The 18,430-nt window shown below is 35.9% G+C and overlaps 1 protein-coding gene across 4 annotated transcripts in view; it reads right to left on the reverse strand.

Annotated features, from left to right (window-relative positions):
* The window catches only part of LOC144374916 (neuronal acetylcholine receptor subunit alpha-7-like), a 103,571-nt gene that overhangs the window by 62,797 nt on the left and 22,344 nt on the right, over positions 1 to 18,430 (reverse strand). Inside the window, exon 2 of one of the 4 annotated variants that reach the window (XM_078037653.1) lies at positions 3,521 to 3,660. The exons of the other annotated variants lie outside the window; for them this stretch is intronic. The gene's annotated coding sequence lies outside the window, so the exon portion shown is untranslated. The remainder of the gene's footprint in view (positions 1 to 3,520; positions 3,661 to 18,430) is intronic. 4 annotated transcript variants of the gene reach the window in all.

Below are 18,430 nucleotides of genomic sequence, written 5' to 3' on the forward strand. Positions count from 1 at the left end.
AACACCTCCCCAGTTAGCAAAGCTAGGGAGCAGAGGTGACAGGAAGACAACACAGTGGAGGCAAGACACACAGGGAGAGAATCAGCTCCAGGCACACGGTGGGGACCAGGAATCAAGCTTCATCTGAAGTAGCCCTGGATAAAAACAATCAACTCCCCTCTGTGCTTAAGCCATCATCTGGACTAGATCAGTTTGCAGGTATCTCCTGCACCATCTACAACAAACATGGCGCCCATAACAAGTTCTATCTGACAGGACTGAAAGCAAACAACTGCACTGAGTCATACTTCCCACAAAAGCTTTAGGGACAGATTTGGGTAGCTCAGTATCAGGCTCTTCCAACAAATTCTGTTAGAAACCTAATTATGATATGTCCCATCAAAGAACTGACCTAGAGACATAGTGATCCCAACAAAGGTCCTGGTGTGAAACCAGAAGAAAATGGGCTCAAAGGACAGATGGGAAGGGACAAGATACATGAACAGAAGTTAGAAGCAGGACTCATTTGTCTAATATTTTTTTAAATTTAAACTTGTTTTATGACTGACACATAAAATTATACATATTCATGGGATATCGCGTGATATTTCAATACATGTATACATGGTACAGTTTAAATCAGGTGAAACATTTCTATGTCCCTCATTTACCACTTCTTTATGGCAAAAAGATCAAAAACATTTCTTCTGGCTGACATTGTGGCCCAAGCCTGTAATCCCAAATGGCTCAGGAGGCTAAGGCAGGAGGATCACAAGTTCAAATCAAGCCTCAGCAGTTTAGTGAGGCCCTAAGAAATTCAGTGGGACCCTGTCTCTAAATAAAATATAAAAAAGGGCTGGGGATGTGGGCTTAGTGGTAAAATGCACCCGGGTCCAATCCCTGGTACCGAAAACAAAAATAAAACAACAATAACAAAAAAACAAACAAACAAAAAAACCTTTTTTCCAAATTTTTTAAATGTACAGTGCATTATTAGTATCCATAGTCACCCCACCCCACCCAAACTGCTTGCTCCTAATGACAACTTATACTCATTGACCAACATTTCTGTATCCTTCCTCCTCCCCCTGGAAATTGGATTTAGAAGTGGTAACTTTTTCTGATGCTTTTTAACGGTTTTATTGGTACATTATAATTATGAATAGCGAGGCCCACTGTGATATATATGTACATGCACATAATATAATTTGAACAACCTCATTTCCCAGTACATCCTCTTTCCCTAATCTCCTTCCTTCCCCTCATCCCCTTCCTTTACTCTATTGGTCCCCACCACTACCATTTTTTATTTTATTAGGCCATTGTAATGACACATAAAAGTCAGATTCATTGTGGTGTACATAAACATAGTATAATTTGGTGTATTTTACTTGAACATTTATAATAATTTTTAAAAATAATATAGATTCATTTGTTTAATAAACTAAGAAAAAATAAATAAGGATCCCAAATAAGGAAATAAGGACATGTAAATTAATTTACTCCTATTATAACACTGAAAACAAAAATTAATGAAGAAACACACAAGGCCTGAGAAAATTTTTTTAAAAAATTGGAATGACTGCTAATGATCATGGTATGATTATGAATAAAAAATGAAGAATTAAATAAGTGTATTTGTAAATAAATAATATTTAAAAGGAAGCAAACAGGCATGCAGCAGGCACAACAATATACCATGTATAGCCTGGAAAAACCCAGACAAGATAGGCATGATTCTTAGGAGTTCTTTGTTCCATGTCATTTAATAAACTTTGGTTCAAATTAAACATAATTTCAAAAAGAGATAACAAAATGACAGTGGAATATGAAGGAAGACTGCAGAGTTAAATAAACTGAGAAACCAAATGACATTATTACATAGTTAATAAATCAGAAACAGAAAGAAACAAAACAGACACAGTTAGAAATTGATTTACTGGCAAGAAGGCAAGGCATGAGGTAATCGCAATTTGTGCAGAGGACTATCACAAATAGATTATGTTGATGAGACAAAAGGCTGGAGATGGAGGTAAAACAAAGATGACACAACTAGAGTGGGTGGAGAGCACACTAGTTAAGTCCTCTGGGATTAACACACAAAACAGTAGACTCCTTCACCTGAATACTGCTCTATTAACAGAACTGCAAATGCTGGATGAAGTCAAATGACTTTTAAAATGCAAATCAAAGCTCACAAGAAAGCAACAGAAAACCTCAAAAACAAGATTCAAGGGGAAATCAAGATAAACATAAGTGCACGAGATGACTAAGGAAGAGCTGCAGAGGCAGGGAGAGCTGTGGCCACGCATATTCAGAGAGCAAGTTTGGCCAGTGCCCACTGTCCTGAGGACAAGCTGACTGCACAGGTGCAGGTAAGGTGAGGGCAACAGCCCCCACCCAGGCAGCAGGGGGATACTGAAGCGCCCTCTGGAAGAACAAAGAAGTTTGTATGTTTCCATCTGGGCTGAAAGCAGAGAAACAAAGATGGACAATAATCCTGAAAATGCATGGTTTTTCTTCTGATGGAGAATTCAAACATAAATAATATATAATATATGAGAACTATGCAAGTCATTGAAGAGCATAAATCTTGTTCTAGATGAGTAAAACCTAAGGCAACCAGAATGTAGTAACAAATAAGCAAACCAAATGAAATTTTAAAAAATTGCCCAGAAAACTATAATTGTGATTATGTGCTCCTGCTGTTAAATATAAGTGAAAATTTCCCTACGAACGAGAAACAAACCAAGTGAGCAGAGTAAACTCCTAAAAATTCAAACGAGAAATGTAGGTGAAATTTCTTCATAAGCGAGAGACAGAAAATGAATAAGCAGAAGTAAATCTCCATAAATCCAGGCAAGGGAAATATGAGAGGGTAACAATGAATAAGTAGATTAACATCTGAAATACATTAAAGATATCAAAATACACTAAAAGAAGATGGGGGAAAGTAGATCTGAAAAAAATGAGCTCTATGAAATTATAAAAAAAAAATAACTTAGTAACTGAAATAAAAACCCAATGAACAGGTTAAATATCAAGTAAGGAAAAACAAATGATAATCAGTAAGCTGACGACAGACACAATAAAATAATCTGAAATGTAGCTCAGAATGATAAACAGAAACTATGATGTTTTAAAGACATAAAGGGTACAATGAAAACATTTCATATGCATATAAAAACAACAGAAGGAAAAATTTAGGGAAGAAAATGGTTGAGAAGTTTATAGAATTGAACCATTAAACCTTCAAATTAATGTAGTATGAGGTTCTAAATGGTAAAGGTGAACCAAAAACTAGTCAAAGCTCAACCACTTTTCAGCTTCAACATGTACCAGCTTAGAATGAACTACTCCCATACTTACAACCAAAAACTGAACAAACTGAAAAATTAGTGTTTTCTTGGAACCAGGAGGACTGAGATTTCAGGGTCACGCTGAAATTGGAGAGAGAGAGCAAATTCAGAGGCACAGCCAACACCTGTTGACTTGAGGCAGAAGCCCCTGGAGCTATAGAAAAAACTGTGATAATACTTACATGCTAATTGTGATGACTCTCCAGCTGTTGAGTGTGTACTTTAACAGAAGTAGAAAACTCTGAGGGCTCCAGTCTTCTGGATGCCCCTCTAATTTCATGGGTTTCACCTCTAGGCACCCCATGAAACTCCTATGATGGATCTGCAGTTGAAGCAAGAGGAAGGGAGGAGTATTCATGGTGAACAGATGCCCCAGAGCAGTCTCAATAACAGAGGCCTATAGTCTTGGCTTTATTAGAGCCTTAACCTTGCTGGGTAAAGGCATCGTGCCCCCTCCAGCACCCCATAGCATTTCTGTCTTGCCTAAAGTGGGAGAAAGGCTATATGCCACTAGAGAACACAGCCCAGAGACACTGGCCACTAGAAACAGAGATAGAAGTCTAACACAGGATCATAAGTCACTTTACCTTGCCCCACTTAGCACCATGCCCACAGGGTTCAGCCTAATCAGTAACACTATGAATCAGAGCCAGGGCATTGCAGACGCAGAGTGCCTCAGGGATGCCCAAGTCAAGAGGGAAGATAACAACTAGGACACAAGAAGTGCCTGGGACATAAAAAAAAATATGCCAGTATTCATTCATTTATTTTAACAAAATGTACACTCTAATAAATGTAAGATAAAAATAACAGACAAAACTAAATGTAGAGTATGTGAAAGCTCAGTGTATTATCTTCTATTTACTCATTGTAGAGTAAGTTTTATCAAAATATAATACAGTTTTAAAATAAAACGTTAGGCTGGGGATATAACTTAGTTGGTAGAGTGCATGCCTTGCATGCACAAGTCCATGGGTTCAATCTCCAGAACCACAAAAATAAAATAAAATGTTTACATTAAAAAAACTAAATCATGCTACATTAAATATTTATTTATTTACTTACTTATTTATTGGAAAAGAGATCTTGCTATATTGCCTGGGCTAGCCTTGAACTCAGAATCCTCCCACCTCACACCATTCTGAGTAGCTGGGACTAGCTAATGGCAGGTGTGTGTCACTGTGCCCTATGAAAAAGAATATCCTAAAAGCACAGAGTCAGAGTTTATCTATAAGGGAATAACAACTGCCCTGAGAGCAGATGGCAAAATATAATAGCATCCAGAAAACAACAGAGTGACATTTTCAATTTATATAAAGTAATCATGGAAATCAACTTTGAAATCTATGCCCAGCTAACCTGTCATCCAAGGGTAAGGTCAAAATAAAAGCATTTTTCAAATTAATAAAGATTTTGTTACTGACACCACCTCATTAAAGTACTTACTATCAGGTATTATCCTGGAAGCATAAACACTACATTTAAAAGAAAAAAAAATGGAATATAAAACATTAATTTGACATAATCAAAACTCTGAAAACAATTTTAGAAAAACCCTTTTCAATTTATGTGTGTGTAGGGGTGTGTGTGTGTGTGTGTAATTCTTTTACATTGTTTATCCTCAATAAATATTCATTTCATATTTCATTAAATTTAAGATGTATTCAACTTTCAGAATAAACTGATTTTTTAAAATAAGTTAAGGTGTTGGGGCTGTAGCTCAGTGGTAGAACACTCACCTAGCATGTGTGAGGCACTAGGTTCAATCCTCAGCACCACTTAAAAACAAAATAAAGATATTATGTCCATCTATAACTAAAAAATAAATAGTAAAAAAAACTATTTAAAAAAATAAGTTAAAAGGTGAAAGAATGGAATATGGCATTAGGTTTCTTTGTACGGACAATGAAAGTTACAGAAAACATGAAATAGCAGAGACTGTTAACAATCCACCTCAAAGTCATACAGTCTAACATTTGAAAATCATTAAGTGTGGTAAAGGGCCTAAATGAGGAATTTTTACCAGAATCAACACTGATATGTTAACAAATTATCTCAAAGGCTGAAATTTCTAAGTTTGCAGATGCCTTTAAACTCACCTAAACAGAGAAAGCTAGTAGCAATAACCTATAGGAACATATTACTTAACTGTAAGAAATGAGACTGGGGGAAAAAGGGATTTCATAACGGTGATGTGAGAGCACTAAATGTAACTCAGGAAAAGATATTAAGAGTCTTCGTCACCTGGCACAGAGGCACATGCCTATAATCACATTGACTCAGAAAAATGAGTCAGGAGAATGGCTAGGCCCTAAACAACTTAGCAAGACCCTGTCTCAAAATAAAATAAAAAAGGCTAGGTTGTAGCTCAGTGGTGAAGCACCCCTAGTTTCTATCCCTACTACAAAAAAAAATGTTTAACTGTCTTTAAATTTCCTGGTTTCATGTCATCCTGCATTCCTGGCACTCCTTAATAAAGAAGGATATGAACAACCAAAAGGAAAGATTGTTCTTTCCCAAACATAACAAAAAGGGAAAGATGGGTGTTTAAAGCAATCAGTGATACAGTAAGGGGCAGGGGCATAGTTCAGTGGTAGAGTACATGCTCAGCATGCTTTAGATCCTGGGTCAGATGGTGCAACTCCTATAGGAAAACAAATCCACATTATTGGACCCCATACAGAAGTCAGAGGCCAGCCAGGGCTGAGAGTGGGTGTGGGTGTGGTCATGCAGTCAGTGCCAGCCTGGCATCATGGCCACATTATGATGCACAAGCATAAGCAGTAGGCAGGGCTGACCTCAAAGTAGCCTAAGCACAGCAGCTGGCCCAAAGTGTTTTCTATTTCCAGCCAACTCTGGGACAGACTGCCCAACACTGGTGTGATTCATGTTTATTAAGTAGTGCTTTCTAAAATAATACCTCAGAGAAAGGCAGGAAGTTGAAGAAAGATACACCAACCCTTCAGTCCTCTATTGGTGCTACCATGGGTCTAGCCCTGCTGCTCATGGTCCCAAGTGCTTGTTCTGAGATTTTAAGTTGTCATCCATATTGCTACCCAGGCATCCCCCAAGTGCTGCTCTCCAAAGCTAGGAACAAACTGGCACAGTAGAAAGACAGCACTGAAATCCCTGTCTTAGGAAACTAGGCTGGGGCCACACTGGACCTGTGGGCTAAAAGGGTGCCACCCCAATGATTGACATTAATGAAGAGGAAGCAACTCCTTTCTTACCAACTCCTAGTTCACACTGTTATTATGAGGAGGATTTTAAGTGTCAAATAATCTAATTAAATTAATTAAATCTAATTAAATTCCCAAATGTATTTATAAATCCTTTTTGTTTTTATGTAAAATCTATAAATAATGGGTTTGCTAAGATATTTAGGCTCCAATTCTTCTCCTACAGACTTCCAGAAAGCTAATAAATTACTGGTGCCCAGAAATATCATGGGTATTCATTCTAATCACTGCAGTTGAGACACTAAGAAAAAAAGCTACACCTCTCCCTGCCCCCAAATTCCTTTTCACTTGGAATCCAGAGTGTATTTGGATGTCCTCTCTTACAAGGAAAAATGAGGAACTAAGTAAACCAAATTCAGACTAGTCACGAACCTCTTCTCTTCTGAGAAGTACAATGAAGTGTCATACCATAAAGCATTCTACACCAATTACCAAGAAAAATGTTCCTATCACAAAGTCAGGGACAGAATTACCTTGGCACTTTTTCATAACTTAGGTGATTAAATAGTTTGTATAAATTTCTAAAGTAATAACTGCCTTTATAAATGACCTTTTGTTATGTATGAACCATTTGATATGTCTGAGATTTTTTTTTCCAGAATAAGCCCTGAAGCGGAAAAAAAAAAATTGTTCAATGTAGGCAATGCCCAAGTTTAACTTTATAAAATAGCTACCACCGAATTTCTATCCCACAGCCCTCTATTTCCTACACCTTCCCATCACATAGGGACCAAAATAAATTTGCATCTATTTTTATATTCATTACAACCTAGAACACCAATCTGTTCCTTTTCAATTTAACCAAGGAATGTATTTGTCCTAACTTAGATTTATAGTCAGGTTATTAACAGAGAATCAGGTTATAATAAGAAGAAATTCCCAGGAATGTAAGAGTCCTTTGGCATTTTAAGTCTAAGAATTTTAAGTTCTCTTATTTCCCAAAGACACTTCCTAACCTCCCCTCCTACGGTCCCATGTCACAATAGTCACAATACTCACTCGCCTCCCTCAGGCCTCAGGAGGAACTTTTCAAGTCCCACCTAAGTTGTTCCACCTGGAGCTTAGAGCCAGAGTGCTTCCCCAGAGCTCTGACAGTGGAAGCTCCATCAGAAAGGCAGAAGCAACAGGGAAGGAAATTAAGACAGCAGGAAACACACCATCCAACAAGGCAAATCTTATTCAAAAAAACTCACAAGTGGAGAGACAAGGAATAATACTCACAAGGTCATGAATATGTATTGCTGCTTTGTGAAGGGGAGAGGGCAAAACAAAACTTACCAAAATATACAAATAAGAGAAAAGCGAGAGATTTTCAGTATGTTTGTCTTCTCTCATCTCCCTGGATCCATTCTAACTTCAAGTTTATAAATAATGTATATACTTGTCAAATATTGTGAAATTTCCACATTCTGAATGCCTTCCCTCCTCTGGGTATAGATTCATGGATTTTCTTCACCACAGACAGTAGGCAATGATCCTTAAAAAAATGAAAGATTGATTGTCTTCCATAACTGTAGACCATTTCTTTAAATCTGTAGTTACACATAGATGTGTGTAAAAATAACTAAGTTGCCATTCAAATCAATGCTTTAAAGTAAGACTCAGAGCAGATGAGGGTGAAACTGACAGCTTCCTATACTGAGCCAATGTATAACTATCACAGGCTTTCTTCAGTGCAATCTAAAGTTAATTGTCTTTAAGAGTTAAAAATATATATATATATATATAATAGGGTCATTTGTTAGATGTGAAATTACAACCCCAAAATGTAATATATATATATATTACATACACTATATATATATAACATATATATATATATATTACATATATATATATATTACATATATATATATTACATATATATATATATTACATATATATATATATATTACATATATATATTACATACATTATATATATATTATATATATATATATTATATATATATATATATATATAATATATATATATATATATATTACATTTTGGGGTTGTAATTCCACATCTAACAAATGACCCTAAGTAATCAGACCATCAAAACAAAGATGAAAGTCTGAAAATGTTGGTTATGATGTTATGTATAATGCTAGCAACACTGTCAACAAGCTAACTTCCTAGTAAAAAAAATTGCTAAATATCCATGAGGTAAAATATTATATAATTTAAATATGTTTTCAAAAGAATATAATCATGAAACATTTAAAATATAGGGGAAAATTATATTTATACCATTCATAAAATTATATTTATACCATTATCCAATTGTTTAAAGAACTGCTTACATTCTATCCTGTGATCCCCATACTATTCATCCTATTTACTCATGAATGTGATTTGATTATTTCAGTGATGAATTATTTTCTAAAATCTTCTGATCAAACATCCAACCTACTTTACTCAGAATTATCAGACCTCTTGAAGCAGTAAAACTAAATGCATGAACCCAACATCAGAAGGGAGAGGACAGAACAAAAGCAGGAGGAAACCCTGAGACAGAACAATGGCACCTACCCAATTTGAAAGACAGAGATAAAATAAACCAAAAAATAAATAAATAAAAAACACAGGGACCTATGAGACTAAAACAAAAGTTCTAATAGTTGTATAATTGGAGTCCTGGCTAAAAAGAAAAAGGGTGAAGCTAGAAAAGTACAGGAAGAAATAATGGCTGACACAATCTCTGACAACTGATACAAATCTAGAGGTTCAAGAAATGAGCAAACCCCAAACAGGATAAATATATGGAAATCCTCACCAAGAATATCTAAGTCAAACTTCTAAGAACTAAAAACAATGAAAAATCCTCAAAGCAGGGAGAAAAAAAACGGTATTTGCCCATAGGACAAAAACAGAGCAATGGCAAGAGTATTGTTCTACAGAAACCAAACAGACCAAAAGGAAGAACCATAGCATTTTCAAATGTCTAAAAAACAACCCATAGTCTTATATCCAATGAAATACTTTGGTCAGAAATGGTGGTTGTGCTATAATAAAAAGCAAATACTCTGAACTTAAAATGATGTACCTAGTGGTTCTCGCTTATTTTAGTTATCTCAGTTGAAGAAATGTTTCTTGGTGGGTTTGTTTTTGTGTTTTTGGTACCTGTGATTGAACTTGGGGCACTCAACCACTGAGCCATATCCCCATCCCTATTTTAGAGACAGGGTCTCACTGAGTTGCTTAGTGCCTCGTTTTTTGCTGAGGCTGGCTTTGAACTTGAGATTCTCCTGCCTCAGCCTCCCAAGTTGCTGGGATTACAGGCATGTGCAACTGCTCCCATGTCTTGATGGATTCTTAATAGATTTCTATTGAAAAGAAATCTAAACTTTACAAAACCTAGCTTTATTGAAATAATAATTTACATACAAAATGTACCCACTATTTTAAGTATACTAATAAGTTTAAACAAATATGTATATATTCATGAAACCATCACCACAGTCTAGAATGAACATTTTCATCATCCATATGGATTTTCTTTGCCTCATCTAATTCCATCCTTATGCCCACTTTGCCTGAACCCCCAGATGACCACTGATCTGAGTTGTCACTACAAATTCATTTGCTCGTTTTCTAACTGGATTTTTAAATGTTGAATATTGAAGGCTCTTTCCATATTCTAGAGATGAGTTCTTTGTCAGATATAAGGACTGAAAATATTTTATCTTTAGAGTGGCTTTTAATCCACTCAACATCTTTCTTAGGAAAAAAAAATGTTTTAATTTTAATGAGGTAAATTTGTTTTTTTTTCTTTTATAGATCATGTTTTTGGCATCATGCTCAAGAACTTTTCACCAGGCCAATGTCATGAGGACTTCATGATATTGAAACATTTACATCTTTATGTTTAAGTCTGTAATCCACTTTAATTTTTGTATAAAATATGAGATTTAAGTTGAAGCTCGTTATTTTTTTCCCATACCAATATCCAATTGCTGCAGCCTCATTTGCTAAACAGGTGATCCTTTCTCCACTGAATTTTATTTGCACGTTTTTAATATCAGGAGACCACACTTCTGTGGGTCTACTGCTAGATCTTAATTCTATTAGTTGACCTATTTGTTAATTTCTCCACCATTACCATAATCTAGATTATTGTAAATCTTCAAATTTGTTAAACTGGTCCCTCATATTCCTTTTTAAAATATTTTTTTTAGTCTTTGATGGACCTTTATTTTATTCATTTATTTATTGCAGACTGAGGATCAAACCCATTGCCTCACATATGTGAGGAAAGTGCTCTACCTTTGAGCCACAACTCTGGCCCCCACATATTCTTTTTAAAAATTGTTTTAGCAATTCCTGCTTTTTATATTTCCATATAAATCTTAGAATAATCTGTGTCCATGTACAAATATCTCACAAGGATTTTGTTAAGAATTGCATTAAACCTGTATATCAACTGGGGGAATGTTGACACACTTAGTCTTCCAATTCATGAATATGTCTCTCCATTTACTTAGATCTTCATTGATTTCTGTCATTAGCTTTTGTAATTTTCACTACACAAATCCAGTTTATCATTTTGTTAGATTAACACCGTCTTCCTTTCTTCCTTCTTTATTTTCTTTGTAAGCACTTATAAAAGGTATCATATTTAATTTTTGTGTCCACATGTTTATTGGTAGTGCATAAAATTAGATTGATTTAATTAATTCCTGCAGCTTTGAAGAACTCATTTATTCTAAGAATTGTTTTGGGGTTTTGTTTGTTTGTTTTGAATTTCCTATGCATTTCTGTCTTCTGCCAATAGCCACAATTTTATTTCCTCCTTTCCCATCTGAATACTTTGTTTCCTTTTCTTCAGTTTACTGCACTGGGTGGAACTTCCAAGTATGCCATTGAATTTCAGTGTAGAGTAAACATCTTTGACCCATTTCCCATTTTAGGGAGAAATTATTGGTTATCAAATCACTGAATATAACTGTAGCTTTTTGTTAATTATCTTTATCAAGTTGAAGTTTGTCTCTACTCACAATTTTTCTGAAATTTTTATAATGGGTATTAAATTTTTTCACAGTCATTGATATGATTGCTGTATTTTATAGGTTAGTTTTCAAATATTAAACTAGCCTTGAATCTCTATAATAAACCCTGCTTGGTCATGACAACTCTTTTTACATATTGTTAATTTTGCATTTGCTAACATTTCCTTAAGGATTCTTTTTCTTGTTGATGTTTATATTCATGAGATATATTCATCTTTTTTCCATCTTTTATGTTTGTTTATGCATTCTTGGTAGTCTTGGGGATCAAACCCAGAGCAAATACTCTACTATTGATCTATATCCCCAGCCCTCTTCTTTTCTTGTACTTTGTCTGATTTTTAATGAGTGTAATGCTAGCTTCATAAATGAAGTGAAGTGATTCCTCTTCTTCTGTATTCTGAAAGCGATGGTTACAATTGGTGTTTAAAATCTCTTTTAAACGTGATAGAATTCAGTGAATTCACCTAGGTATGGGAATTTCTTTTTTGAGAGTTTAAAAATGACAATTTCAGTTTCCTTTACAGTTACAGGGATTTTAAATTATCCACTTCATGTTGAATGACTTGTGAAAGTTTGTGATTTTTGAGGGAATCAATCTGTTTCACCTCATTTGTCCAATTTATGAATGTAGGTACTCTCCTTATATTTTGATGTCTTCAGGATCTATATTTATATCCTATTTCATTCCTGGCATTGGTTATTTGAATAGTTTTTCTTTGTTAGTTTGGTAGATATGTATCCATTTTATTGATCTTTTTAAAGAATCTGCTCTTTGTTTCATTGCTTTTAATCGCTTCTTTTTAATTTTATAGATTTCTGCTCTTATCTTCATTTTTCCTTTACTCTTCATGTTTTGGGCATTTTTGCCCTTTTTTTGTAGGTTTTTTATGTGGAAGCTTAAACTGCTGATTTGAGGCTTTTGATCTTTTCATATATATGCGTTAGTGCTATATATTTCCTAGAACTTGATTTCTGTTCCAAAATTTTAATGTTACCTTTCATTTACAAGATTTATTTTTAAAAATAATTTTGACTCATCTTATTTGATCCATAGATTATATATAAGTGTGTGTTTTAGTGTGTTTTAGACTATGAATACTGCAATAGTTTGAATATGGATAACATCCCACCAAAGTTTATGTAATAAAGCTCAATTCCCAGGGCAGGGAGTATTAGGAGGTGTTGAAGGTGTTTAAGAGGTGGAGCTTAGTGGGAACTTCTTAGGTTGTTGGGGTGTACCCTTGAAAGACACTGTGGGACACCAATCTTTTAGTCACTAGTCTCCCTACTTTCTGCCTCACGATTTGAGTGGCTGAACCACTAATGCATTCCTGCCATGCTGTGTCACTCTTGCCAGAGGCCCTCAAAAATGAGGCCACATGGTCTCATATACTTTCCTATTATCCTTCTATTACTAATTTATAATTTCATTGTGACTGGAAAAGATACTTTGCATAATTTCAGTCACTGTAGTGTACTGAGCTTTATGGTCCAAATTATGTTGTACCTTTGTGCATGTTTCTTGGGCTCTCAAAAAGGGAATTATTCTGTATTTCTTGAGTAGAGCATTTTATAAATGTTGATTGCATTCTATTAGTTGCTATTACTAAATTTGTCTGTATCCTTACTGAATTTCCGTCAGCTTCTTTTCACTTACTGAGTTAGAAGTATAGAGATCTCCAATGATGGATGGAGATAGATGGATGTTTCTATTTTATTCCTTTCAGTTTCATTGGTTTTTTCCCCTCTGTGTTTTGAAGTTCTGCTATTTGGTGCACATACATTAAGGAATGCCAGGTTTTCTTGGTGGAATGACACATTTACCATTACATAGTGTTCCCCTGTCTCTGGTAATTCTTTCTTTCTTTCTTTTTTTTTTTTTTTGCCCTGAAGTCTACTTTGATATTAACACAGCCACAGATGATATCTATATCTTTGGATTAAGGTTTGCATGTTGTGCCTTTTTTCTATCATTTTACTTTTAACTATCTTATGCTGTTATATTTGATACAAGTTTCTTGTAGACAGCTTTTGAGAGTTTAAAAATGACAACTTCAGTTTCCTTCATAGTTATAAACTGATTTATGATAGTTGTTTTTTGAGGATCCAAGCCTTTTCAACTCATTTGTCCAATTTATGAGCACAGAATTCTTCATAGTTCTCTTATCCTTTGATGTCTGTAGGATATCAAATAACTTTATTTTTAAAGTAGTTTTAGGTTTACAGAAAAATGAGTGAAATGTTCCTACAGATGTACAACCTCCTCTACTATCAACATCTGCCATCAGAGTTCATTTTTTTTTATAACTGAGTGAACCTACAGAATTATTACAATATTACCAAGTTATGCTTTGGATCTGAAATGTTTTCCAAAGGTCCATGTGTTGAAAGTTGCCCAAAGCAAGTAGGCTCAGAGAAGGGGCTTTTGTTAAGGACTGGTTCCCAAATTGGATCTGAACTAGCTTATGAGGGTTCTGACCTGATATTATGGTTTACGCATGAGGTGTTCCCCAAAAGCTCATGTGTGAGACAATGCAAGAATTTTAAGAAGCGAAATGATTGAGAGGTGTAACCTAATCAATGGATAATCAGTGGATTGATCCACTGATATGGATTAACTGGGTAATAACCTTAGGGAGGTAGGATGTGGCTGGAGAAGACAGGTCACTGAGGCAATGCCTTTGGGGTACATATTTTTGCCCCTGGTAAGCAGAGCTTTCTCTCTGCTTGCCATGCCTTGAGTCAATTTCCTCTGTCATGCCCTTCTGCCATGATATCGTGCCTTACCTTGGGCCCAGAGCTATGGAGTCAGCCATGGATGGACTGAGACCATAAGCCAAAATAAACTTTTCCTCCTCTAACTGTTCTTCGCAGGTCTTTTGGTCACAAAGATGAAAAAGATGATCAAAACACTTGATCATTAGATTAATCCACTGATTGGTGAATGAACTACTGGGAGTTGCCAGAACCTCTAGGCAGGTGGGACATGGTTGAAGGAAAGAGATCATTGGGGGTATGCTATGGGGACTATATCTTGTCCTGGGCCCTTGCTCTGTCTTTCTGCTTCCCAGTTGTCATAAGCTGAATAGCTTTCCTCTAATATGCTCTTCTGCCTCACTTAGGCCCAAAACAATGCACTCAGCCAATCAAGGACTGAAACCTCTGAAACCAGGAACCAAAGTAAATCTTTCCTTATTTAAGTTGTTCTTGTCAGGTATTTTGGTCTTGATGAAAAAAAAAACTGGCAAACATATCATCTTAAGTCCAGAGTTTATGTGAGCCTTCCTTCTTGAGGTGTAGTCTCTGGGTTTGGAGAAATATACAATGACATATAGACCCCAATACAATATCTTACAGAGTTGTTTCACTGCTCTGAAAATCGCCTGTGCTTTGCCTGTTCATCTCTGCCTACCCCCAGACCCTGAAAACCACTGATTTTTTACCATCTCCATAATTTTTCTTTTTCAGACTGTCATATAGTTGGAACCACAAAGAATGCAGGCTTTGTGGGTAACTCGATTCATGACCTTTCAACTTTATGACTGTGTGAAGGTAAAACATAAAGTAGAAACTATACTTTGTCTCTAGTTCCTGACAATTTCAAAAACCCTGGAAACTTCCTAGGTGATAAAAATGCTTTGCTATACTATATATAATGAAGTGACTCACAGGGGTCCCTTGAAGAGTTCCTGGATAGGGCCAGGTTGCAAGAAAAACCAACAATATGATTGGAAGAATGGAATTTTCAGGTTCACTTTAGAGAAATAAAGATTATAGATTGATAATTCAAATATGTGACTGGTAATTTAATCCATCATGCATGGAAAATGAAACTCCAATTAAGAACTCTAGACAAAGCGTGGGGGGGGCTTCCTGGTTAATGAACACCACCATGTATGTCCTAGTAGGGTGGTACCACCCAATTTCAGAGGCAGAAGCTCCTGTGCTCAGGATTTTCTGGAGTTTGTCCTAAGTAACTTTCATCTGGGTAGCCATTAGCATCCTTTATAATAAAATGATAATTGTACAAATAGCACATACTGAATTCTGTGAGTCTAGTGAATTAAAAAAAAACTGAGGAATTACAAGAAGCCCCAAATTAAATTTGAAGTCAACTGAGCAGAAATGTAAGCACCCTGGTGACACCATTAGTGGTTGGGATCCGAATTAAGGACCATCTAGTTGGAGAACCCACCCTTTAGTGGGATCTGATGCTAACTCTAGGTAGTTAGTGTCAGAGTTGGTATGGATTATAGGACACCCACTTGATGTCAGAATTGTTGACAGGAGGCAACTGGCAGTTGTAGGACAGGCCTCAGAAACAATCCATTGGTATTCAAGCAGGAAGACAAACCGTTTCAAAAATATGTCTCTAAGAATATAAAAGGTAGAGATTCACATGGTCTGAACATAAGATGAGAAACTTATAGCTCTACTGGAGAGTTTGTGGATGAAATAATGATATTACATAAAAAATCCAACAATTGAAAAAAGGCAATTAGTATTAACTTTAAAAAAAATTAATATAATCATAGTGTACTACATGTGTTCAGATGTCAATAATGATTTTATGGATTATTCTACACTGCAGATTAATTCAACCCAAATTGATGATGTCATTTCACTGGAGGACTATGGAAGGATAGAAGACATATAACTACGTGGTTGCAGAGGTGGGAAGTGAATGAAGAATTAAGTCCTCATCTTCAGTACTTGGAAGTCCTTAGATGTGCAACATCTATACCAAAAAAGAAACATTATGGGTACTTCATTTAGATATATAAATGTAAATATCAAATAAATGGCTAAAAGAAGTATATTTGGTTGTCGATGAAAAATGTAAATGGAGGCAGAAGTATAAATTTCATAGAACCCAGTTTTCAAACTATGGGAAAGAATTATAAGAATACAAATAAGAGATGAGGGTAACTTAATTATCAAATTAAGCTTCTTTGATAATGCAGGAACATTCAGAGGTAAAATAATTCGATCATGAGAGCTGTAATCACATCAGTCCCTCTCAGTTTGAATGGATTAACTGGGTGGGAATAGTAGGCAAGGCAGGGCATGGCTGGAGGTGGTGAATCACAGGGGTGTACCCTAGATGGGTGAATCTGCCCTGTGCTTCTTCCACTTCTCTCTGCTTCCTTGCTGCCATGAGAGGAGCAGCCTCCTTGCACCACACCCTTCTACCATAATGCTCTGCCTCCTCATGAGTCCAGACCAATGTAGTCAGTCCACCAGGGACTAAACCTCTGAAACTAAGAGCCAAAATAAATGTTTCCTCCTCTAGGTTGTTCTTGTTGGGTATTTTGGTCACAGTGATACAAAGCTGACTAAAATAATCACAAGAGTACTGTGACACTATCATGGGAATTTTTTATCATTTTTAAGAATGAATTTTTTATCATTTTTAATTTTTGGTGGAATTTCAGAGATCACACAATTTTTTTAAATGCTGCTTTTATTATTCCAAATCTTTTGTATCTCTCTAAATCTTCCTAGTAGCCACTTGCAAATAAGTGTTTCTATATCATGGGAGCTAAAATAGTTAATTCTGACAGGAAGGGATCTAAAAGTCTGTTTATGGAAAGTATCATAAGAAATCCCAGGCTATTGCTTGCATGTAGGAAAGTGTCTGAAGTACTTTCCTCTCTCCTCTTCTGTTGCTACCACCTGGCCTTCTTCCAGGCCTCGCCTGGGTAAAAGATGGCACTACGTACTGCAACTATATGACTCTGGATGCAGGGATTTCCTGTGCCCATATGGCTGGAAACTGCCTATCATTTTCTGTTCATGTTGGGTCTACTGTACTATGATAAATACTATGAATTTGGTCTAGATTTGGTATACAATAAACAATATAAGAATACTAACAACAACATATCCAACAGAGTGGGTGAAGGATTGAATGAGAGATGCTTACCACAGAATCAGCCCTAACTTTGGCTCCTGCTGTCATGCATCTCATCTTGTGCTCATGATGCAAATCCAAACTTCTCATGGTTCACAGTGCTCCTTGGGGTACGCAGCTCTGCCTATCAGCCCTTGCTGTGTATGCTCATCCTGCTCCTACATGCTCTGATGCCAGCTTCAAGAAGCAACCATCACCCTCACACCTCAGTGAGGGCCCCTCCCTCTGAGACCAGTTGCAGAGGGTTTTCCTTATGAGTTTCCATTACAACAAGGTACTCAGCTGTGTCTATTAGCGTCTACCTGGTGCAGTTATTCCCCAGCTACCTGTCTACATATTTATTTTTGCCCGAGTACATATGATTTAAGTCTCCTATTGAAAGAGGCATGCGGCTGCAACTTTCCAATCTGAATGTGGGGTGACACTCATAACATGATGATTATGGATTAGACTGGGCTTGTTTCTGTTGTTATAATGTGTCACCAGTTTACCAGTCTTTTGATGTGTTTTCTAAAACCATTTCTTAGATTTAATGGATTATTCAATTTTCTTTGTCCTATTATTCTCTTCAAGGTTTGAAAATTTTACATCCTATTTCTATTCTTATAGTAGTTATTTACAATTTTTAAAACCCATAATTTACTTACTCTCTCTACAAATGCCTACGTAAGTCAGCGCACATACACACACAAACATATATACTGGTTATAGATATAAATAAATGATAGGTGATAGAGACAGAGAGAAATATATTTACTCCCCAATTTTTTCTACCTCTGAAATACCCGATTTGCCACCCCTCCTGGACTATTTTTTACAATGATAAGATCTAATAATTTGGGATAGATTGCTGTTGTTGTTGTTGTTTCAGGGATTGACAATTAGGCTTAATGACAAATTTTCTGGACTCTGACAACTTGTATTTCTTATGCACACTTATTTTGCTTA

Source organism: Ictidomys tridecemlineatus, unplaced genomic scaffold, assembly GCF_052094955.1.
Source record: "Ictidomys tridecemlineatus isolate mIctTri1 unplaced genomic scaffold, mIctTri1.hap1 Scaffold_95, whole genome shotgun sequence".
NCBI classification, from domain to species: Eukaryota; Metazoa; Chordata; class Mammalia; order Rodentia; family Sciuridae; genus Ictidomys; species Ictidomys tridecemlineatus.